Genomic DNA, 24786 nt, shown 5'->3' with positions numbered 1-24786 from the left:
TTAGGGGAGGGGGTGATATCATATTTCAACAGAGGTCACGGTTATTTTAGGGGAGGGGGTGATATCATATTTCAACAGAGGTCACGGTTATTTTAGGGGAGGGGTGATATCATATTTCAACAGAGGTCACGGTTATTTTAGGGGAGGGGTGATATCATATTTCAACAGAGGTCACGGTTATTTTAGGGGAGGGGTGATATAATATTTCAACAGAGGTCACGGTTATTTTAGGGGAGGGGATGATATCATATTTCGAAACGTACCAAAGGCTTAAAATTTGCAAACGAGCTAAACTTGTCAAGTGTTTGTTTGTGTGTTATAAAACACAAAGCTACACAATGAGTTATCAGTGCTGTTTCAACTGCAGGTATTGAAACCAATTTTTTTTCATAGATATCCAGGTAGGCGCGGCATATACAAACGTCAACTTGGGGATATCGCACATTAATAGGGCCTAAAATAATAAATATACAACGTTAAAATCAATACACAATTAAAATCATTTCAAAATAATGACTACATGTTTCGACGCGTCACACGTCATCTTCAGGAGTGAAGTTGTAAGAGATAAATTTCACATATTATAATTTCTTAAATATCACGTGACCTGTCTGTCATTTTTAATTTGTGCATAAATATCAGAACAGGTCTCGCCACATTCTTAGACAGATATTCGCCGGACCTTTATTTCTATTTAATAATTTATAATTATTTTTAATTTTCATTATTTCCAGCGATTATTAGTTGCTTTAGGTTGAGCTAATACAATTGTTTTTTCCCATAATATGTTATGTTGTGTTTTACTTAAATGTTCTGCTATAGCCGAATGTTCCGTTTTTCATTTTTTATATATCTCTTATTTTCGGCTATACGATATTTTAAATTACGTTTTGTTTGTCCAATGTAGATGCTTCCACATTGCCCCCCAGTGGCACAGCTGTATGTATGCGGACTTACAACGCTAAAAACCGGGTTTCGATACTCGTGGTGGGCAGAGCACAGATAGCCCATTGTGTAGCTTTGTGCATAATTCCAAACAAACAAACTTTCACGTTCAATTTTATAAATTCCATATTTATCCATTAATTGTACATCATCTTTACTATTGCCTAAAATTTGTTTTATCTTATTTATCGGATTAAATATAGAGCAAAACATTTGTTGTTTTAAATTTTTTTTAAAAATAAACCAGTAGTTAAACCTGGAATATATGGTAACACTAAACATTCCTTTTTAAATTTATCATAACTTGGTGATACCTTGATCTATTAATGCCACATTAGTGGATTTATTAACTGCTCTATCTACAATACTTTCAACTACTATATATTTTATCAGTAACAACTAATTTTTAAATCATCTTGTTTTGTACATATCCTCAAAATTTTGTGAATATAAGTTTAAAATGCAGACACTTTTTGTGTTTCTGTGTGACATGATTCTTGGTATGATGGCATAAGAACAGAAAAATGTTTCCTATAAATACACAAGTGCCGATATAAATATATATTTGGGACCAAGAAAAATGATAAAAAAAGACAAAAGGCAAAAATTGGGAAAGAAAAAGGAGAAGAAAGAGAGGAAGGCAAGGAAACAACAAAATAAGGAAAAAGAAACTGTATGTTAGATTTTGGGTTCTTTTCAATTAAGAGGCACTGCTATACATATCTAGCTAGAGTCATTGTAAACCAGTCAGAACAGTGAAAAATTACAGAAGAATTTTAGAAACCTTGATTAAGGAGGTATGGGGAAAATCTGTGATTTTTCTGGAAGAACGTATACCTCTATTTGAGCTAGTTCTAAACACTCTCCAACAATTACTACATAGCAATAGTTTAATCTGGTTAATTATACACAGATCTTGGGATATGTTATGAATTCAAATATTACTGAACAAATTCTACAACTGTGAATACATACAGGTACTAACACCATAAGATACAAAGCACTTAAAGCGTATTTACTTCTTGGGATAGAGGTAATACTGGTAGTAGCACAAATCTTTGACTATAATGGAGCAACGGCATGGCCGTCTATATATCTATGTACGTGACCGAAATAATAAATACTATAGTGTCGTTTGTTGTGCTGAAATACAACAAGATCTGATGTCAGAAGTGGTGATTGAGGCTTATGGAATGTGGCGTCATCTATTGAATGGCTCCACAAACAAAAATCATAATAAAAAAATTCACGCTTTGGGTATTTAAGATTCAGACAATTAGAAAAATAACTATGGTATGTACAACAAGTATTTCTTTATAAATTTATATAACAGAACACGATTTTAATTTAAAATACTCTCCTCACAACAATAACACGACTTTCACTAGGACTGCACATGAGGGTTTGATTATATCTTTATCTTTATATAAACTATTATGTTTCAATAAAGGGTAGAACTTTTAATATATAAAACATTACAGTTTATATCACTAAAATTTATGAACATTTTGAGCTCTGTACATTGAATCATTTTGGTGTAATAAGTTGCGTATGACTAAAGAGCACAATCCGAACAATTTTCCCGTGCAGTACTCCCCATAAAAATATTTTTTAGAAAATGCTCACTTTTTAAAAATGTTTACAATGAGTATAGATATTATGATTACTAACTACTAGCACAAACACTTGCTCGTAGGGCACATACAGCCTCTTGTAGAGCAACATTTCTGCTAGTTTATTAAACAATGTTTCTTTTGGAACATTATTTTGTGTTAAAAACGCAGCTGGTATTTATTTCACTGTTTTGTCAGTATTGGTAAATTACATTGTTTTCAGGTTTCTAAAGTACAATGCTTTGAAAATAATCCAAGAGGGGAATAGTACAAACAAATCTTTACCAGATAATGTTTGCGATTTTATGTTAAGAAAACAACATGAAAAAGTTTCTGTGAGAAGAAAAGTCTGTCTTGAACTTTATAAGTAACACCTGTAGCTGCCATTAGTTTCTCTCTTGTGATCCTGAAGTCAAAAAGGCTGAAAAGGGTTATTAACCATAAACAATTAATTCTTTAAGTATTTGTATTCTTGTCACTTTAGTTATGTAACCACTTCCTAATGGAGAGAAGTTTTCAGCATTGAAAGTAGTTTCAAGTTTAAACACTATTTGTTCTATATGTCTAGTTTCACATCCTGACTACCACTTAATTATATAATATATTCATCATGTTTTATAATTTCTGTTTTTAGAACTAAATATTCAATGAGTATAGCCTTAAAACTATCACAAATGTAGATATTTAAGTCTCGTCCCTTAGTGTGTGTAAAGTATGATAAATATGTTAACAAATATTTTTATAAATATATAATTTCAATTACTGAAATTCATGGAAATATAACTGTTAGAGTATTATTTTACAGGTAACTTTCACCTGCAGACTCTTTAATTCCCTAAGAACTTCCATTTCCACTAATTTCACATTCAATTTGGATACCTAGGTCTAATCTAAGAGTTTGAATATAAGAACTATTTAAATTTACATTACTTTAATTAAGTCTAAATAAAATGACAACCCCTAATCTAACCAATAAAAACTATATAGACTATAGTATTTATAATCTGTAGTTGAAACTTTGGTGTTGGAAACAAAAATAACATTTTTTAAAAATTCTTAATCTTATTTAAAATCGTACTTTCTGAAAGAATGTTTTTTATTATAAAGAGTAGTTATTAGGACGTTATAGAGACAATTCCACTATCAACTATACACTACAAACAACTGAGGTATTGATTTCTAATAAAGCCAACCATTGTGGATAGGACATTTACTAAAACTTGCAAACGGTAATTATTCTTCCACAATGTAATTTTTTATTGTAAGTTTTACTTCCACATCTTCCTTTTTAGCAGATATTTAAAAGAAGTAACTGAAACAGTGAAGTACAACGTACAAGAAAGGTCAACTGTTATCAACACTGCAAATTTGTATAAAAATAAGATTGTTTTCTTCTTTACAACTGTAGTTAGAAACAGATTCATTAAACCAAGTACACATCAAAACAATAAAATTCTTATTAATCTAAATTAATTATGTTGTGTAATAAGTAGATGATAATGATGAATATAATTAAATTTTTAAAATTGCAATATTCCATGCTGTACATATATCATAATGTGAAATAAATTGTATTTTTAGAAGGATTTTTCTGCTTCTTTGTACCTTCTTTTCAACAGTGAATTATGATTTTCGTGAGAATTAGAATAATGTATAATATATATAAATTGCAATTTTATAAATTTGATTATTCAAGTGATTTTGGATATAGATCTTCCTTCTTCATCTATGAAAATGGAAAGTACTTTCTTACAATGTCTGAATTATAATTTTAATGACGAAATAAGTTCTACTTTTCAAAAGTGATAAATATAGCGATTGACAACCATCTAAGTGTACCAGAAATGTTTAAATAAACTTAAATTAATACAAAACACCAATACAGAGTAAACTGTTACATAATTTTATTACATTCTAGTCTACGGGAGATCTTAATTTCAAAACTTTTTATTTACTACCCCTGATACTTAAGTTGTTGAATCCAACCTTATCATTTTGACACTCAATAGTCAATTTATCCAAACACCTAAGCATAGGGCATCAGGAGTCGAGCTGATCCCATTTTTTAAAAGCCCCCTAACGATTTTAAACATCTTAATCAAGTTATTTCTAGTTCTTCTTAGCTTCATAGAAAACAAATCTAAATCCCTTTATAGCTCAAAGTTCTTAAACCTTTATAGTCCATTTCTACACCCATTTCAGAATTAAATTTCTTTCCAATAATAATGGAATGAAAACGGCACACTGTATTCTTAAAAGATACCCTCATGTAAGTCTCTTACAAGCAGACAATAATATAAACAAAGAAGAAATACCGTTTTACTGGATAGCAAAAGTTAAAAGTCAATGCGACTGTCAATGAAACAGTGAGTTTTAGACATTGATTGCTATCCTGTATGGACAGCAAAATGAAAAAGTTTGTACTGACACTTTGTTCCTGACATAACAAAATAAAGCCATGTATAAAAACACAAGCGATCATTTGAAAGATATTACTTACCACCAAGATGGTAAAATGGTTAAAACTAAGCACAAACACAGTTCCGTTCAGTACAGGAACCATGTTTAGCATATGATAAAATATTTATTCAGCCCTTGCTCTGCATGCCCTGTGATTGTGAAAGAATTCAAGAGAAACACCAGCTGAATGAATAAGCTAATCTTTTAAAGGATGTATACCACAAAAGCAACAAATAAATCATTCCAAGACAGGCAGGGTACACCTACTGAACTTAGTGATAACTAGTAGCATGAGTGAGGATAATGGAATGATTTCGTCTTTTCTTACTTTACTTCAGTAGTTCCCAACCATTTTCCAACTGAGAGCCAGCTAGTTCTGATCCCAAAATTTGATGGATTGATTTCATACAATATTAACTTTTTAAAGTACTTTTACATTACATCGTAAAATAATATATTTAACTTAGCTGTCTTGTGGACTGGCTGAAATCTCCTTGTGGACTGATGGTTGGGAACCTTTATTCTAAATTGTCAAGTACCAGCAGTCTGCATCAAGTTAGCGTTACTGATTCACGTTGTCTGACCAAGAAAAAAAATCAAACAATGCTCATACTATTTATACATACAACACCATTCTCAACGCTGGTGAAAATCTTTATATTCAGGACTTTTTTCACAAACTGTATATAGGGTTACAAACTTCCCAGTTGTAAGTAGCCAACAGGAAACAATCATAACAAATAGAAAACAGACCTCCAGAAAATCAGTATCTTAATAAAAGGGGTCCCTTATATATTCAGAATATATGTATAAACTTAAACCTGGTTAAATGTAGACAATTTTGAATTACAGGATTATATGTTGTTTAATATGGATAGGGTACTAAAAAGACGGGAGAAGTAACTTCATATACGTAAACTGTGATTTACATCCTGTTGAAGGTGAAAATATTTAAACTATTAGCAATGAGGTTGAATCTGTTTGGGTTTCTGTTAGTTGACATAAGAGGAGAAGGCTTTTAGTTATAATTTGTTACAGACTGTTGGCTGAAATTGATGAAATTAAGGAGAAACTCTCTAGTAAGATAAATAATTCTACTGCTAATGAAGTTATAATTATGGGATATTTTAATTTTAGGCATATACATTTGGAAATTTTAAATCTTAATCACATGGAAGACAAGCTTTTCAAAACATGTTCAGGGTGGTTTTGTTCACTAATTGGTCAGGGAACCTGTTAGGGAAAATCCTATTTTGGGCTTATTGTTCATTTCTAATAAAGAAATGGTTGATAGGAGCGAGACTTGGGAACATATTGGTGCAAGTGATCATTGCTCAATTAGGTTTAATGTTTTACTGCATATGGAGATAGAAACAATAAGATTTTTGTTAAAAATGTCGAAAAACAAAAATTTTGAAGGAGAGAGACAAGAATTATCTGCTGGGAATTGGGCAGTTAAATTAATTGGAGATGCTGATCAAAAGTGGAAACTCTATATAAATAATATGCTTACGTTTGTCTGTTCAGAACTTTTATCGTACATTTCTCGATTAAACGCTACAAATCTCATATCTTTAGAAAGGCATTTGTGCAAGGAGTCTAAATTGCATAAGGCTTTTCAATTCAGAATCACCTTGCCTGTTTTTTGTTTAGTATAGTACATGATGGAACAATGTAGTTATCATCAACACTTAACTCACCCGTAATGTTGTAAAAAATTATTATTGCACAAAATACAACATATATGGGCTTTCTCGACTTATTTAGGTCTAAAATACGCATGCACAGTTCGTTAAAAAATATTCATATCCCTTTGTGAGCATGCATTCAGACGTTTCTATATATTCAGCGAAGTTTGCCTTCATTACAACGTTACATTACTTTACTTTGCAATAATTTAGCTTGGGTTTAGTTTACTTTACGTGTAGCTTTATTAAGTAAAGTTACGTCTACATGAGTTTGTTTGTCTGATCGCTTAAAATTTTTCAAATAGACCAGGATTTAACACATAATACCTGCAAGAAAGCGTAGCTTAAATGGCGTGCGTGGAAATGATAGATTGTTTGTTTGTTTGTTTGTTTTCTGAATTTCGCGCAAAGCTACTCGAGGGCTGTCTGCGCTAGCCGTCCCTAATTTAGCAGTGTAAGACTAGAGGGAAGGCAGCCAGTCATCACCACCCACCGCCAACTCTTGGGCTACTCTTTTGAGCGTCACATTATAACGCCCCCACGGCTGGAAGGGCGAGCATGTTTGGTGTGACGGGGATTCGAACCCGCGACCCTCAGATTGCGAGTCGAGCGCTTTAACCACCTGGCTATGCCGGGCCTAAAATGATAGAATAAAGAAAATTCAATTGGAGGGACTGAAAACTACTGCAAATGTTTTGCGGGTCGCGGATAGTAAATTCCTAAATATTCAAAATAGACATGTTCCTTGTAGAAAAAATAGGGTGGCTGCAAATAAAAAAAACAAGTTGGCTCACAAAAGGTATAAAGAATAAAATTATAAAAAGGCATTATAAATTTAAGAAGTATAAACTGACTGCAATAAGGGAAATTCGGAGGATTATAGAAGATCAAGAGAGTTGTTCAAATATGAAACTAAGAAATAAAAACTAAAATTAAATGAAAAAGAAGTTGGCTGACGATGTAAAAATATTAATCATTTAAATACAGTAAGGGTAAAAACAATGTTAGGATGGGAGTAAAAATATTTTAGGGATGATACAAGAAGACTAATATCTGATTATTATAAGATGGCTGGATTATTAAATTCTTCTTTTCCTTAAATTTTTAATAATGAAGATTTAAGCAATATTCCTCATCCTGAGCAGTTGATAGATGGAAACAAGACTGGATAAGATGACCACGTTAATATCAAGCTTGTTAAGAAACAAAAATGGAAATTTAAAGAATGATAAAGCTTCTGGTCCAGATAATATTTATTCAAGGGTTTTGAAGGAGAAAGGATTGGATACGTGAGCCACTTGCTGTTATTTTTTTCTAAGTCCATGAATAGTAAGTAGGTACCAGAAAATTGGAAGTTGGTCAATACTGCTTCATTTTTCAAAGGAGGTGATAAAAATTGTCCCAGTGACTATAGGCCTTTTAGGCTTACACCACTGGTGGGAACTCGGGACTGTTATGTACTTTTAAGGAAGATAGTAGTGAAGATTTGCAATTTGTTTCTAGAGTTTGCAGGTTGGAGGCTATTCTAATTAAAGCAGAGGCAATAGATAAAGAGAAGTATAAACTGTAGGAAATTGTAGCAAGATTTGAAGATAAACTTAGGCTTTTACATGCAAGGGATACATCAGCTAACTATGATTTTCAGGACGTTAAAAACAATACCATTAGAGCTAAAAGCAGTGTATTTAATTATAATTAGCATGTTCTATTGAGTAGCATATTTCAGCCCTTGACTTGTGCAGATGAGGAACTATTGGAAAGAAGGGAAAGAAAACGGACAGGAAGGATGTGAATAATATACTTAAGGAGGTTATATTTATAGGTGATTCTTTGACAAGGTATGTAGATATGATAGTCTGTGGGGTAAGTAGGGAGAAAAGAATTAGATTATGCTATCCAAGGGCACGGGTGGAGGAAATAACTGGCAGAGCAAGATATATAGTGGCTAATGATGTAGGGAAAGATAGGTCAGAGGAACTAATTGATAAGTACAATGGGTTGATAAAGGTATTTAAAGAAAATGGTCATAACTTAATTGTGTCAGGGATACTCCCTAGAATTAATTGTGGGGATGAGTTATAAGTAGGTCATTAGTGCTGTATGCTAGTCTTAGGCTAATATGTAAGGATGAGCAGATTGACCGTTTGAACTTGTCAGATCAGTTTAATGGGAGAAGGGAGTTTTTGGAATGGATGGTTTACACTTAAATATGGTAGTTAGTGGTTAGCTTGTTTGCAAGGGATAGTAACTCAGCTGTAATGGAAGTTTTAAACAAGGACTAGATAGCAGTGAGGGCCAGGATAAACTACATGTAAAATATAGATGTAGAAAAAGATTTAGCATAGAAAATGAGTATAGAAATAGTTCCAAGGGTAGGCTTAATTGTTACCATTGTTATGCTAGAAGTATAAGAAATAAAATAGATTACCTTAAAGCGCTGGTAGGAATAGAGGATTTTGATATAATGGGAATAACTGAAATATGGTTAGATGTAGACGATTTTGATGACAGAAATTTCTTAGAAATACAATATTATAGGTCATTTAATAGGGATAGAGTATATGCAAAATGTGAGTTACATCCTGCTGAAGTTGAGGATATCAAAGATGATAGCAATGAGATTGAATCCATTTGGGTTTCTATTAGCGGATATAAAAAGAAAAGGCTTTTAGTTGGAATTTGTTAGAGACTACCAAATGATACTGGTGAAATTAATGAGAAACTTTACAGAAATATTAAGATTTAAGCTGTTAATGGGGTCATAATTATGGGTGAGTTTAATTACAGGCATATAGATTGGGAAATGTTAGAGTCATACCATGAGAGTGAAAGGTTTTGGAAAGTGTTCAAAATGGTTTTCTTCACCCATTGGTCAAGGAACCTACTAGAAACAACCCTATTTTAGATTTATTGCTATCTTCTAATATAGAAATGGTTAAGAGGGTAGAAAATGGGGAATATCTGCGTTCAAGTTGTCATTGCTCTATTAGGTTCAATGTTTTCCTGCATATGGAGATAAGGAATAATTATATTTTGGCTACAAATTTCAAAAAAGCAAATGTTAAAGAGATGCAACAAGAATCATCTGTTGTGAATTGAGCAACTGAGTTATCTGGAGACACTGATCAAAATGTAGAAAATGTTTAAGTATTCAATATAAACATTTTCGTTATAGAAAGAAAAAGTGGCTGCAAGTAAAAAACCAGGTTGGCTCACAAAAGGTATAAGGACTAATATTAAAGAAAAGCATCACAAATTTAAAAGCTTTAAATTGACTGGTACGACGGAAGATTTAGAAGATCAAGAAAGTTGGTCAAACAGGAAATTAGGACATCAAAAAGGATGAATGAAAAAAAGACTGTCTGAAAATGTAAGAATTAACAGTACGGATTTATTTAAATATATTAAAAGTAAACAAAATGTTAGGATTGCGGTAGGACTTTTGAAGGGTGATAAAGAAAGCTCATATCCGATGGTTATTAGATGGCTGTCTTATTAAATTCTGCTTTTTCTTTAGTTTTTACTAATGAAGATATAAGCAATATTCCTCATCTTGAACAGTTGATAGATAGATAAATACAAGATCGAACAAGATGATCACATGTCGAGCATTTAAAAACGTTTGGAAAGTTAAAAGAACGATAAGGCTTCTGTGCCAGTTAATATTTCCCCAAGGGGTTTGAAGGAGGTTAAAGATTGGATATGTGAGCCACTTACTACTATTTTTTGTCAGTTCTTGAATAGTGGGCAGGTACCAGAGGATTGAAAGATAGCTAATGTTACTATTCTTCTCAAGCGAGATGATAAAAATTGTCGAAGTAATTATTGGCTTATTAGTCTTACATCAGTTGTTGGGAAGTTTGATAAGAGATGCCTTGCAAATCAATTAACAAAGTTTAAAATTTTATTGAATAGTCAATATGGTTTCACTAAGGGAAAATATCGCCTTGCAAATCTTTTGACATTCATTGAAAAGGTTATTGCTTATGTAGATGAGGATAAGGTGGTAGATTCGGTGAATCTGTATTTTCAGAAAGCATTTGACAAGGTGACACATAAAAGGCTTGTTAAGAAAGTTATTTCTGTAGGTGTGGGGGATAGGTTGTATCATTTGATAGAAAACTGGCTGGATGGAGCATAGCAGAGGGTCGTTATAAATGGAGTTCAGTTAAAACTGGATTAGAGTCACAAGTGGGATTCCTCAGGGCTCATTGCTTGGACCTTTGTTCTTTTTTATTAATATCAATGACACACATTAAAGAATGGTCAATACATTATTTAAATTTGCTGATAATAGTAACGTTTTGGGCGTTGCTGGCTGTGAGGAGGACGCTGCTGCTTTACAAAAGGATTTGGATTAGTTGGTGAGTTGGGCAATCAAATGGAAGATTGCTTTTAATTATAATAAATGCAAGTTAATACATGTAGGATATCACTATTTGAATTATGCGTATAATTTTGATGGGAATAACCTTACCTTTGTTATAGAAGAAAATAATCTTGACGTAGTAGTTGATAAAATCTCTTAAGCTATCCAAGCAATGTACTGTGGCTAGGGGCAGGGCAAATAGAATTTTAGGTTGTATCCATACAAATGATGAATTCAATTTTACAGGTTATTGTTTAAGCCACATTTGAAGTATTGTGTTCAGTCTTGAGCTCCTTACCTTAGAAAGGACATTGAATTTTTGAAAATGGTTCAGAAAAGAAGGATGATACCTAAAATGAAAAGAGTGTCATATGAGCATACTAACACAGGGTAGGCTAAGACCTCTGTTTTATCTGATTGAGGTGTTTAAGATTTGAATTGATAATGTTGATGCATCATCTTTTTTCACACTTAATGGTGAGAATGGTAGGACTAGGCAGGCTAGGAGTCATCTTCAGCTAAGACAACTTTTTCTTTTTTAAACAAAATGGTTAGCCTTTGGAATGTATTGCCTTTAAAGAAGTTTAAAGGGAGGCTTGAGAAATATTTGAATGATAAGAGCTGGTTTTGAGTGGTTTATTTTTATTTTAGAGTTTAGTATAGTCCTTAAATTATATGTTTATGATAGCTGTAGTAAAATTGCAATCAAAGAGTAACACATTTTATATTAACCATTCAGTAGCACTAAGGAATATCACACACTACAAATTATATTTTTTATTAACTTATGTACATTATTATACTGAGCTTGGAACTTCAAAAACTTTCATAATGTTGAAAACCTGTATTTACAGGACTTCTGTCATAAGTTGCACACATTCTAAAGGCTTCTTAGCCAATAACAGCTAGTGAAAAACCTTATTAACAGTGAGAATATAGATTTCCAGTGGAATTAAGCTCAGTGTTTTCAATAAAGTAGTAACTCTTGTCTTCAATGTTATATGAATGCACCATTAGAAGATATAGAGATAAAATTACAGATATAGTTTTTATTATTTATATTAATGAACTAGAAAGTAAAATATTGTTTTAAAATATATTTATTTTGGATTTCTAAACACTAAATTTAGATTCTGAGAATAGTCAAATTAAAGGGCTAAACTCATAAAGTTTAGTAAGTAAGTAAATAAAAATGTTGAATATGTTTCCTGATATTTTTGGGGCCATAGAAATTATTCAGCTTTCTAAAATTCTATCATCACTGAAAATTGTTTTGGTGAACCTGATGACATTAATATCCTTAAACTGTGAATGAAGTCATTAATAAATATCTTTTCAAATTCATTAAAGAAAGTTCTGCTTGTTAAAAATATTTCCAATGTACACTATATACTACAAAAGACGAATATAAAAAGAGGAGTCAAAGTAGAACATAGGAAATTACAGTTTAACTTCTTTGTAAACAAAAAGTTGTAATGTACCGTTAGAGGTCGTTAAAACACATGTCAGAGGATTGATAATTAAGTTAGAGGTCTTTAAAACACATGTCAGAGGATTGATAATTAAGTTAGAGGTCTTTAAAACACATGTCAGAGGATTGATAATTAAGTTAGAGGTCTTTAAAACACATGTCAGAGGATTGATAATTAATAACCAAATTTTTAATGTTAGTTTAGAAAAAGGTTTCCATGCTCTACTAACTTGTGTCTTCACTTTCACGAAGCTTTCGTTACGGCTCTGCACTAAAGGTTAATCACAATGCGAGGTTCTCAAGGAAGAAGCAACAATATTAGAAACTGTTTGTTTCAAGATAGAAGACACAGTGTGCATTATTTTAACTAAGAACAAAAAGTTGCTAGTGGTGTAACGGACTAAAACTAAATGTCACTACAACCAGGGTCAAATAAAAATAATTTATTAAAATATAACAGAAATCCAAAAACAACTTTATAACAACTACAATACAAATTTTATCTCTTACGAAAACAGTTAGTAAACCCATGGACTAGGTACAAATGTTAATAAACAAGACAACATAAATTTCAATGTTATTAACTTCAATAAATAAAGGGATTAGGAAGAAAAACAGGAGAAGAAAAACCTAGTTCCCAATAAAAAATACAATGTTCCAAAATTAAATTACTTCTAAAGATTAATAACAATATTGAGCAGTAATTAGCTATAATTATAAATATATCTCGAGAACTAACTCATTTAAGATCAAGGAAGGGCTTTTATTTAGTGGTTAGACCACGAGTTATATCTTCTGTGACTAGCTATTAGCATAAATCTATGTAATCGCTTCAACATTAATATCTATACGTCACCGTTAGGGGCGCTTGTGTCAGTTTCATAATACACACATATATTCATACTCGAAATCAACGTGCTCTGTCAAGAAGATGAGTTAGCTCTTTAATATAACTAAAAACTCATAGTTGAGCTAAATGATAAACGGATTAATAAATGAATGGTGAACAAAACCATAACAAAATATAAGTAGAATTTGTTCTCTCACAATGGCCTTTATGATTTAGTCATTTTAGTGCACTGATATATTAGTTATATTATAGGTCAACAATTTATGTATACCTATTTGAGCATTAATTTATCCAGATTTTCTGATTGAAACTGACACCTCTTAAGTAGGTAAGAACATAGAAAATGTGGTTCCATATTAGAAATGCATTGTGTTCAGGGATTTATATAAAAGATCTCCAGTTACCTGAATAGGCATGTAACTAATAATGTGAGCCTTAATTTTGGTTAATTCAACTGAATTATACATTCACAAATAAATATCCCATTTCCTTTGAATATAGATCTACTTGTCGAAAGTATTAGTTTCATCAGTTTTTTTAGATTAACAAACCAATACTATTTATTCAACAATTTCAAAGAAAATTAAGGTAATGATTGAATGTGTATTAAGATAATCATTGAATGTGTATTAAAGTAATCATTGAATGTGTATTAAGGCAATCATTGAATGTGTATTAAGGTAATCATTGAATGTGTATTAAAGTAATCATTGAATGTGTATTAAGATAATCATTGAATGTGTATTAAGTTAATCACTGAATGTGTATTAAGGTAATCATTGAATGTGTATTAAGGTAATCATTGAATGTGCATTAAAGTAATCATTGAATGTGTATTAAAATAATCATTGAATGTGTTTTAAGATAATCATTGAATGTGTATTAAGATAATCATTGAATGTGCATTAAGGTCATCATTGAATGTGCATTAAAGTAATCATTGAATGCGTATTAAAATAATCATTGAATGTGTATTAAGATAATCATTGAATGTGTATTAAGATAATCATTGAATGTGCATTAAGGTCATTATTGAATGTGTATTAAGTTAATCATTGAATGTGTATTAAGTTAATCATTGAATGTGTATTAAGATTATCATTGAATGTGTATTAAGGTAATCATTGAATGTGTATTAAGGTAATCATTGAATGTGTATTAAAGTAATCATTGACTGTGTATTAAAATAATCATTGAATGTGTATTAAGGTAATCACTGAATGTGTATTAAGTTAATCACTGAATGTGTATTAAGATAATCATTGAATGTGTATTAAAATAATCATTGAATGTGTATTAAGGTAATCATTGAATGTGAATTAAGGTAATCATTGAATGTGTATTTTCTTAATCACAGTTTTTGTTCCTCACTTCAACATGCAATTCTTGCCATGAATGTGAAGCATCAAATGAATAATGACCGACTGTCAAGAGGTTAACAATGTTTAATAGTTAATTACTATGAAAGCTTTAGTTTTTGATTGATCAAAAAAACCACACCAATTAAGTTAAACAAGAAACTCTCTTGTTAATGGCTGAACATAAAGTCATTACTCAGTTCAGCAATAAAGTCACAGAAACTACTTACTTTGCTTCTTAACTGTTTCACCTCTGAAGTCTAGTCTTCAGCATTGGTTGCCGATGCATACTTCATAGAAGAAAAACATGAAAGAAAAAATTGGTTATATATTCAGATTGCTCATCAAATAAGTCACATGAAGATCAAATATTACGACAGCATCCCAAATCCCCATATATCAATAATATAGTGTTGAGTTCAAAATTACATGTAATGTTATCACAATATTGGATCTTCAAGTGTATTAAAACAACTTTGTGTAATTTTCATAAATCATCCTGTGCATGTTATTCATTACTGGTTTAATAAAATGTACTTGCGTCTTTTGACACGTCTTTGCATCAATATATATATATATATATATTTGTAGGCTTTTACTCAAATTATGTCAAACAATGCAGAAACAGTGAGGATTGTCTTATATATGTTTAATGATGATACATAAAAAGGTGACAATGCAGCCACGGATCATGAGAACTTATGTGCAAGAGTGGGATGCAGGTAATCTAGGCTGAGCAGTTCTGACAAAGGAGGAAGCTCACAGAAGTTCGCGGATTTTTAACATTGTAAGCAACAAAAGTAATGCATCTTCATCCATGGGCTCGCTAATGTCAATCATTAACCCAGCACTCTCCTACTCTATCATGTCTCTGTGTCCTGGAGCAGCTGCAAGGCTTCAAAGGTTGAAGAAAAAAGCCATATTGTATCATAGTCTTCAGGCAAGAACAACAGGAATAGGACAGGAACCGTGGGACAGGTCAGGAATATTGGCTAGTTGAAGACCAATTGTGGCAGGAAATTGACCTTGAATACTAAAAGTCTGGGCTCAAATGCAAAGGTGGACTGACTTCTAATGGGCCAAGTGAATAGATTAAAGGGGTCATAATGGCAAGTTACAACAGTGCATTAGGTACTGGTCAAACGATATGTCTACAGATTTAACATGTACTCATGCCCACCTTTGCCTGTAAAATATGTGATCCCAGTTTATCTGGACACCTGGAACATGTATGACAAACTCTCAGATCCAGCCTCACCCCTAGTCTACCAGCTGGTTGTTACGTAAACACAGATAAGGTCCAACAGGAAAGAACTGATTTTTCGGGACCTACACAGTCAAGTTGACTCGGGTTAAGTTCCACTTATCTCAGCTTTGATCGTTAGTGTTTGCCAATGCTTTCCTTGTCTTTCCATAAGTATTTTCTTCCATATACATATTGTATAGCGGTTGTGGTGCGAACTATGTTTCATTGTGCAGCTTTTACTTCCGCCTCCCTTTATTACACTCACAATCAATATTTTTATACTTCAGAACTGCGTTTTGTAATGAAATAATGTTAAAAAAATATTCAGTAAAACTGTTTGCTTATTAAAACTATTTCAATATGCACGATTGAAAATATTCTTATCATAACCAAATATAACTTAAGGTACACCGCGTCAATACATTTGTTGTTTCGATATCCGTGGTGGGCACAGCACAGATAGCCCACTGTGTAGCTTTGCACTTAACAACAACCAAACCTATATATTTGTTATGATACCTAAGCCAGCATTTGTGTATTTCATGAACTACTGAAAATTTCACTCACTCATTAATATTTCAACTTGATTGAATTAAAATATCTTTGCACTATGTTTATGAGAAGCACTAGGTGAAACTGTTTTATTTAAAACTGTGTTTTCTCTCCCTTCCCATAGTGGGAGTCTGTGTGTTACAATTGTCTCTTCCACGAAAAAGTCACAAACCTGCCAAATGCCACAACATCAAAATTCAAACATTCTGTCAGTATTGATGAAAATCATAGGTACACTGCAGTTCTCAATAATACGTTTAAGGTTATTCATCACAGTTAACCTCATATTCATCTCTTCTTAGCATCAAGGTCAAAAACTCTTTCTTCACACCTTTTTGTTTTCTTCTGATTTTCTTCTTATCTTTTTGTTATTAATTATCATTCTTTGTGAGTAATTGTTTCATTTATTTCAATTTGTCTAAAATATCTATGAAGGACTCTGTGTAATGTTTATAGCATGTTTGTGTTGCTACACCCATGTCATTGTTTATGTATGTATATTGCCAAACATTACCGCTAGCATTGGTCATTTCTACCTTGCTTACTATACCTTTAACCATTCGAGCATCCAGATGGCTATCCATAATTACAAAGCAACACCAGAACTTCATCCCTTGTTAAGTGGATTACTATTCGAGCTAATGCTGCCTGCTTTTTGGACAGGAAACAGTCCGTTTTACGTGTAGCTTTTATAAGTGTATAACATAGCACTGACGCATTAGACCTTATCTAGATTTAACCATGAAACACCACTTGTGTACATGGAGGTACCATTATACCATTTGCTACATACACTGTTCCTGGGCACGGTCTGGGCAGCATTGGATGACTTTCCTTCAGATCATCAGCTCACTGATTGCACAGGCAAAACTGACTGATAAACCATCCAGTACATCCATCCCAAGAATGCCTATTCCAGACCCAAGATCAGAAACATATGCTTTTGTTCTGTGAGTGACCCCTCCTAGACTAAACTGGAGATCTATCTCTAGTATCTAGTTTATTGCCATTTGCCAGAACAAAGTTGTTAATCACTGGACATCGCAATGATTTCGCTCAAAGGATTTGAAAAATCGCAACGAGGGTTCTCGTGTCTATTAGGAGTTCAATATTTTACCCTTGTACCCTTATTAGTACATACCGAACTCCACCCAGACCTGACAGAGCTGGAAGAACCACTAAATTCTTTGGTGCAAGCTGCCAGCTATATTCCCCAATCTGGTGGTTAAGCTCAACTTGGGCTCTGTCAGTTTTACTGAGCATTTACCACAGAATCTAATGCCTTGTTGCTGGTCATCCTGGATCTGATGATCCAGTTATCAGTATCGATGCCCTAGCCTACATTGCTGTTCAACAAAGTAATGATATTATGTGTTGGCAGGCAACTACTAAACCATTGACTGGAACCAATAACTTTACCTTTTTTCTTGTGCTGTAAATTATGGGCAGTTCCTTTGTTAGTGTCCTACAAGTTCACAAGCAAAGGAGAAGTTTCAATTTTCCCATCTTGGACAGTGTCCAGATGGAAGCATTAGCCATGGCTGTAGTATGTATTCATTGGGTAGACCTTGTTGTGGCACATATCCCATCGACAAACCTTGTTGTGTCAGGTACCTTGTTGGAGGACTTGCATAGCCCACCCACTGTAGGCCAGTGTGGCTATCTTGCTTTTCTGTCCTGTGGAGGGGGTTGGTTGTTACCCACTGATTGGGTTTAGCTCACCTTGATGGAGGTACCTATGTTGCACCTTCCACCAGAGGAATTCCATTACAGATATTGCTGCGTGCATTTTTCTTTCTGTTGGTCAATTTGAAGTTACTACTTCAAAGTATGTTGTTACAGACACAGCTTCCATGAGAGTGATGATGTCCCTTACTCCTGTGTGATGTTACATAAGCTCATTGGGTAGTCCTCCAATAAATTTATTCATCAAGGTGTCCTTCTGAGCTGTTGGGACCATTGGCAGGTATGGCTTCCTAAGTAATTGGTGCAGATTGTCGACGTATATGATTAGTTCCTTGGTGACGATTCTTTTGTGAGCTTTGAACTCAGCCTAATAAAGTGCTCAATTCTCTGCGACAGTTTTACAATCGTATTGCTGCTTCTCATACAGGTTTTTGACATCATCGAGGTCCAGAACATCCATTCTGAGGATCAGACATCGTAAAGATTGTTCCTGTTTTTGTCCACTCCAGGCAGTGACCTGCCTGAATTTTTTTAGGAATTGATCCATGTCCTTGCAGCCTCCTTGAACATCATAGACATCGTTAGCTTGCCCTCACTCACAGGGCCCTGTGTGACAGGCCAAAGCTTTTCTCTCTCACAACCCTGATGGATGCCACTATTGTCTTTAGTTCCAGATGGAAGCCACTCACAGAGATTCCAAAACCCCAATAGATGATTGAACCCTGGCCTAGGACTACAGAATAATGAACTATTCACAGTGGCTCGTCATACAACCCTACATGAAACCAGGTGTCACATGCTACTGTCAACATGAAGAGGAACCTTTCTGTGCTGAGAGATGTCTCAGGATAGAGAATCATAGACTTCACCCATAAGTGCGTGTTGTCTCACCTGTCCATGAAACAACTCTGATGCTGGAAATCATCCACCAGAGGCCAGCCTCTGTCCACTATTAACTGATGGTCTCAACCGAGCTGAGATTGCTGTGTTTTGACGGGTGACAACCTGGTAGTTCTTTAGAAATCTCCATGTGTATATACCACGTGTCAAATGTTTCTGATGAGCATCATTTATCCATGCTTCCCTTCCACTGAGATTGCTTGAGTGGCTTGGTGCACCAGGTGCAAGAAAATCCTCCTGAAATATTGGCTGCAAGCATCAGCAAAAATTCTATGTTCAGCAGAGGATTTCTCCTAAACTCGACATCTCTCTTGTACAGCTGTCTTTTCCCACTCAAAAACTCTCAGTTTCATTCGTGAGTACTTCTACGTCCTCAAGGTATCATTTTTCTTTAAGAAACATTTCTTAAACCTCTTTGAACTCGAGAGATCAACCAAGAATTAATATACACGTTCTCATTTCAGACATTCTGCAATACATCCTGATGGAACAACACCAAAATGTATCATATCTACTTGAGGTATTTTCAGATAAAAACCGATTTCTTGAGAAGTATCAAACAGGTAAACCCACAAATAACATAAAATAAGGGGAATGTTCTTGCGCACACGAAAAGATAGTCCATTCTAATAGTCTTTGCTTAGTCTCACAGCTTTCTCTCTCTGAGAATAGACAACCGTCAAACTAGACACTTGGCGATCTCCCAGTAGAAATGGCTTAAAAAACGTGCTCCAGAATTCAATGGAGAGTCGCCTGGTGGCTTTTTCCCTCACAGCAGTGGTCAGCTGTTACATTCAGTCAACGTCATAATCGACCAGCAAATTATATTACAATACCAATCATTTTTAACCCCATACTAAAAATATTTTTGCAATATCCTCGCAAACAAAAAGAGACAGCACCTACTCTAGAGGACTAAGAAACGAAGCAATTAGAATAAGGTAATTTTATCGACGTTCTGGAACACGGAAACTAAACAACATATTTTTTTATTTCTATATCACTAAAGCAGATTGAAAACATGATATGCTCGCATGTCACACACCCAAGATGTTGGCTCCTATGACAAGAGGCACGTCCATACGGTTGTAGCCAGTAGTAACAATATTAGAAAATCAGTAATGATACTTGAAGAAATATTTCCCTCTGTTTTTCAGCCGTTCTGTCTTTTCTTTTTTCTCCGGTGATGTGCAATCCTCCTAATCATCAGTGGAATTTTCACTCTAATGATTCTATTCTTACCAATCGGCTAATCAAATATTTATCCATTTTCATCTCTTTTCATAGTCGTACTTCAGTGTCATCCGGCAGCATCAAAATCAAGGATTATGTAACGAGGAAAATTAAACGAAAAGAAGAGTAACTTGGCATACATGTAATCGAAACGAACCAAAAGTTATGGGAAAAATACCGGAAATCGAGACTATGAGATTATTCAATGTGTTCTTTTTGTGACTAAAGACACTTAATCTGATTATCTTCTTCATTTTATATTTTACTAGCTGAGTTACCTGGCGTTGCACGGTGAAAATTTAGATTTGAAATGCATAAATCAGTATTTTTTTCAGCACATTATTCAGTAAGTAGACAAAAGCTGTGATGCGAGAAATAAAAAAGCATTTAATCAAATAAAGCTTTGTTTGAAATTAGATCGTGTTTGAGCTTGTCTTGTTCTTTGAGCCTGAAGTCGTATATCATATTGCTCCTCTGTTTCTTGATCTCTGTAAGTTATTTGTCTTAATTTTTGTGCTTGAAGTCTGGTTTGACTTTGTTCAGAAGTTTCTTGTTGTCCATATCCAGCTTGCCTTGATTATTCTGACTGAACTCTGGCTTTGTGCTGTTCAACAGTTTCTTGCTGTCTTTGAGTAGCCTGCCTTTCAGCTTGAGCGCGAAGTCTAGCTTTACGTTGTTCCAAAGTCTCTTCCTATATTTGAGCAGCCTGTCATGTAGCTTGTGCTTGAAGTCTTTGATTGTGTTCTTCTTCTGTTTCAGCTGCTCTTTGTGCTTGCATTCTTTTAGTGGCAGAAGACTTTCCATAGAAAGGGCGTTTCTTGGGTGGCATAATCACCTGTATCACTACACAACAATTTGCAATTCACAAAGTTACTAAATCACTTATGAAACCACTTAGCACTGTTTAAAGAAAACTGTTTTTCGGAAATACTGAATTGACAGCAAGGTCATCTGAGTGTCTCCTGCCATAACGCTTTCTACGTGCAAAACGTGCTTATGTTTGTATGTTTATTACCAAAAAAAAATGGCGTAATAATCATTAATTGTCAATTTCGTCATTAAATACTACACCAAATACAAAATTAATAGCACCATTAAATTTCTTGTAAAAAAACTGGTTATTATGAAGTTATTTTAAAATTTGTAAGTTGAACCGTTTGGTTTCCTATAGCGAACAAAATAAACAAACTTCCTCTTTTATATAGATTTACCACACTTTTGAATTATTTGAAATATGATTATCATCTTTATTTGATTCTTGATCTAGTACTTTTATTAAACATGTGATTATTATTATTCAGTGTATAAACGTCTTTAGTGCAGAACTAAACATTAAAAAAACAATATGCACGCTGTCATTTGCGTTTTTCCCCCGTTCCCCGTTTCTTTTTTTTTCTGTAATATCCATGTTTCGACGAGGTGTTGCTTTCAGCCAAACCCAATAAGCTATGTTCAAGGTGTATGTATAACATATCGCCCTATACAACATAACAGTAATTTAAGTGTATATAGATATATTTTATAATATTTTATTCTTGATTTATTTTCATTTTATTACTGTCGAATATTTAAACAGTTCTACCAGCTTTCTACTTTTTTTAACTACAGCCTATAAAAATATTATCATGTATCTATATAGGATCGATAATCCATGGTTTAAGTTCTTGTATGAGTAAAATAAATATCTAATCATATCCAGCCTTCAAGAAGAATTTAGTAATACAAGTGTTAGAAACAACTGATAGACCAACGTCTCAAACTTATTAACGATATATATATATATATATATATACAAAAATAAAATGTTCAGTTCGAAAAAATGATGACTTGTCAGGAGCGTTTCCTATCGAAGTTCTCATATTTTTTTCCCGTACATAACACCTCGGAGTGAAGTGAAATGTTTAAGGATAACATTGCAAGAGATAATCCATCCCTGACACAAAGATTCAAAACTGATAAAGGCAGCTTTACAAGATAGTAGACTGTCTAAGACAACTTTAACAGCTATTCTGTCAATACAATTACTTAACAGCTGTTTTAAAGCTAGAGCACTATTTTTATCACAACATATATCCTTGCTAAAAAAGGAAAGAAGGAGGCACTGTAACTCGAACTTAAGCTGCTAGTATGCTGTTCATCGCTCTTTACCCCCTCCTTCCCCCAACATTCTTCACTGTTCCCTACACATGATGCACACGTATAGAGTGAAAGCTCTGCTTTTGAGTCGAGGTCAAATATTTTAAACATGTAATGTATCATCTTAGAAAATAAATAGTTAAACAAAAAAGCGCGCATGCTCCTTTTCTGTCATAGCGGAAATGACACATATTGGCTGAGCGAATATGCGCAGTTTAGCACGTTTTGAAAGTCTAAGGACAGTTGCAAGACTACAGCGTGATAAAATCTGAAAATACAAATAAATTGTTAAAGTATTCGAAGGAAAAGACAATGTTTCTACCAAATGATGTGGCTGGTTGCCTGAACGTTGCTTAATTAATTATCTCCCCCTTACAACAATTTCATGCTGCCCGATGGCTCTCCTTTAGCTTGAGAGATTCATTCGGAGTACGATACCCCAAGAGGGCATTATGCAGATATACAATTGTGTAGTTTGTGCTTAAAAACAAACAACAAAAATTTCATTTCTATGTCTTGGTAATATTTTGTAGGTTATCTCTAGACAGAAACGCTAAACGTGGCTGCGATTGGCATTTTCACATAAAATCTACTTTAAAGCAATGCTTTTATTGCTTTTGATTTGTTTAAAATTCATCTCTAATATTTTAAAAGTTGAACTCTCATACACTCAGTACAACTTGCTTAAGCTACAGGATATGTTTTACTTGAATAAATCAGTACCTTTTGAGTCCTATGCTTTATCTTAAAAATACAACACATGCTAAACGAAATCACTTAGCCATTAACTCGCAATATTCTTACGACAGTTTTGCTGATATTTTGAGTCAGGTAATGTTGTTTGTCTTTAGTTCACTGTTTTTCTACTAGGTATCGATGACACACACACAAAGTTATTAATTTAACACTAGATGGAACTACGATCAGATAAGTTAAACCAAATAATAGTAATAATGAACAATACAACCACAAGAGTAACGAATAACAACATATGGGTGGTTTTATAAAAATTTAGAAGTGATTTGTTAAAGAGATAGCACGTGCTATGAGAAAACAACTAAGAAAAACAGCTAAATAATCCTGACTATTAATGGCCAGCAATATGTAAGTACCGGTGTTACATGAGGTAACATCTGTGTACGTACTATACAAACAGGGGATCACCAGCATTACGTATAAAAGTAACATTATACAATTTCCTGATGATATGATGCTAGGTATTGAATAGTTACAATTCAAATATATTAAGTTGAAGTTCGGGAATTGAAATATGGAGATACTTAGAAAGGATTTACGCCAAATATAACTAATTATGTAACTGGCATTTTAAAGTTATATATTAATAAAAGTTGTATTTTGGAATTACAGAAATGAAGGCATTATCGAAGGGTGATATTTCAGTTTACGAAGACAGAAATGTTATCTTTTTTTTTGGAATTGTCCTCCGGTGGGACAGCGATAAGTTTACAGACTTACAACGCTAATATCTGGGGTTCGATTCCCCGCGGTAGGCACAGCAGATCGCTTAATGTGGCTTTCCTCCAATACAAACACACTCTTTTTGAAAGTTTAAAAAGTCGAATGCTGCATAAAACTTGCAGAAGTCTTTACTGCATTTAACATGTATCTAGTGTACCACGTGACTGAGTTGGAAATTATTCCTTGATACTTTGTTTTAGCACAAAGCTACAAGTAGGCTATCTGCGCTCTATCCACCATGGGGAATCAAACCCTGGATTTTAGTGTTGTAAGTCCGTAAACGTACCACTGGGGGCCCGGCATGGCTAAGGCACTCGACTCGCAATCTGAGGGTCGCGGGTTCGAATCCCCGTCACACCAAACATGCTCGCCCTTTCAGCCGTGGGGGCGTTATAATGTGACGGTCAATCCCACTATTAGTTGGTAAAAGAGTAGCCCAAGAGTTGGCGGTGGGTGGTGATGACTAGATGCCTTCCTTCTAGTCTTACACTGCTAAATTAGGGTCGGCTAGCGCAGATAGCCCTCGTGTAGCTTTACGCGAAATTAAAAAACAAACGTACCGCTGGCCCACAGGAGGACTGTTCGTTTAATAGTTCCTTAGGTTTAAAAGTTCATTTAACATTCTACTCGGAAATCTATAGATCTATTTTCCTTTTCTTTCGTAGTTGTTATTTTTGTTAGCGACAATTAGCTATCGAAAAGATGGAATATTTTTTTTAGAAATATTTTCATGAGTAAATATATTTTTATGTTTGTTTGTAATTAAGCACAAAGCTACACGATGGGCTATCTGTGCTCTG

At 33.7% G+C, this 24786-nt stretch overlaps 1 long non-coding RNA gene across 5 annotated transcripts in view; it reads right to left on the bottom strand.

Annotated features, from left to right (window-relative positions):
• The window catches only part of LOC111085975, a 115375-nt gene that overhangs the window by 45611 nt on the left and 44978 nt on the right, over positions 1–24786 (bottom strand). For all 5 annotated transcript variants that reach the window (XR_002610742.1, XR_002610741.1, XR_002610743.1 and 2 more), the window contains one exon: positions 14985–15044. This is a non-coding gene — a long non-coding RNA (uncharacterized LOC111085975). The remainder of the gene's footprint in view (positions 1–14984; positions 15045–24786) is intronic.

The sequence above is a fragment of the Limulus polyphemus genome, unplaced genomic scaffold, assembly GCF_000517525.1.
Source record: "Limulus polyphemus unplaced genomic scaffold, Limulus_polyphemus-2.1.2 Scaffold752, whole genome shotgun sequence".
Lineage (NCBI taxonomy): Eukaryota > Metazoa > Arthropoda > Merostomata > Xiphosura > Limulidae > Limulus > Limulus polyphemus.
The sequence above is the reverse complement of the archived record's forward strand: the minus strand, read 5'-3'. Positions and strand labels throughout refer to the sequence as shown.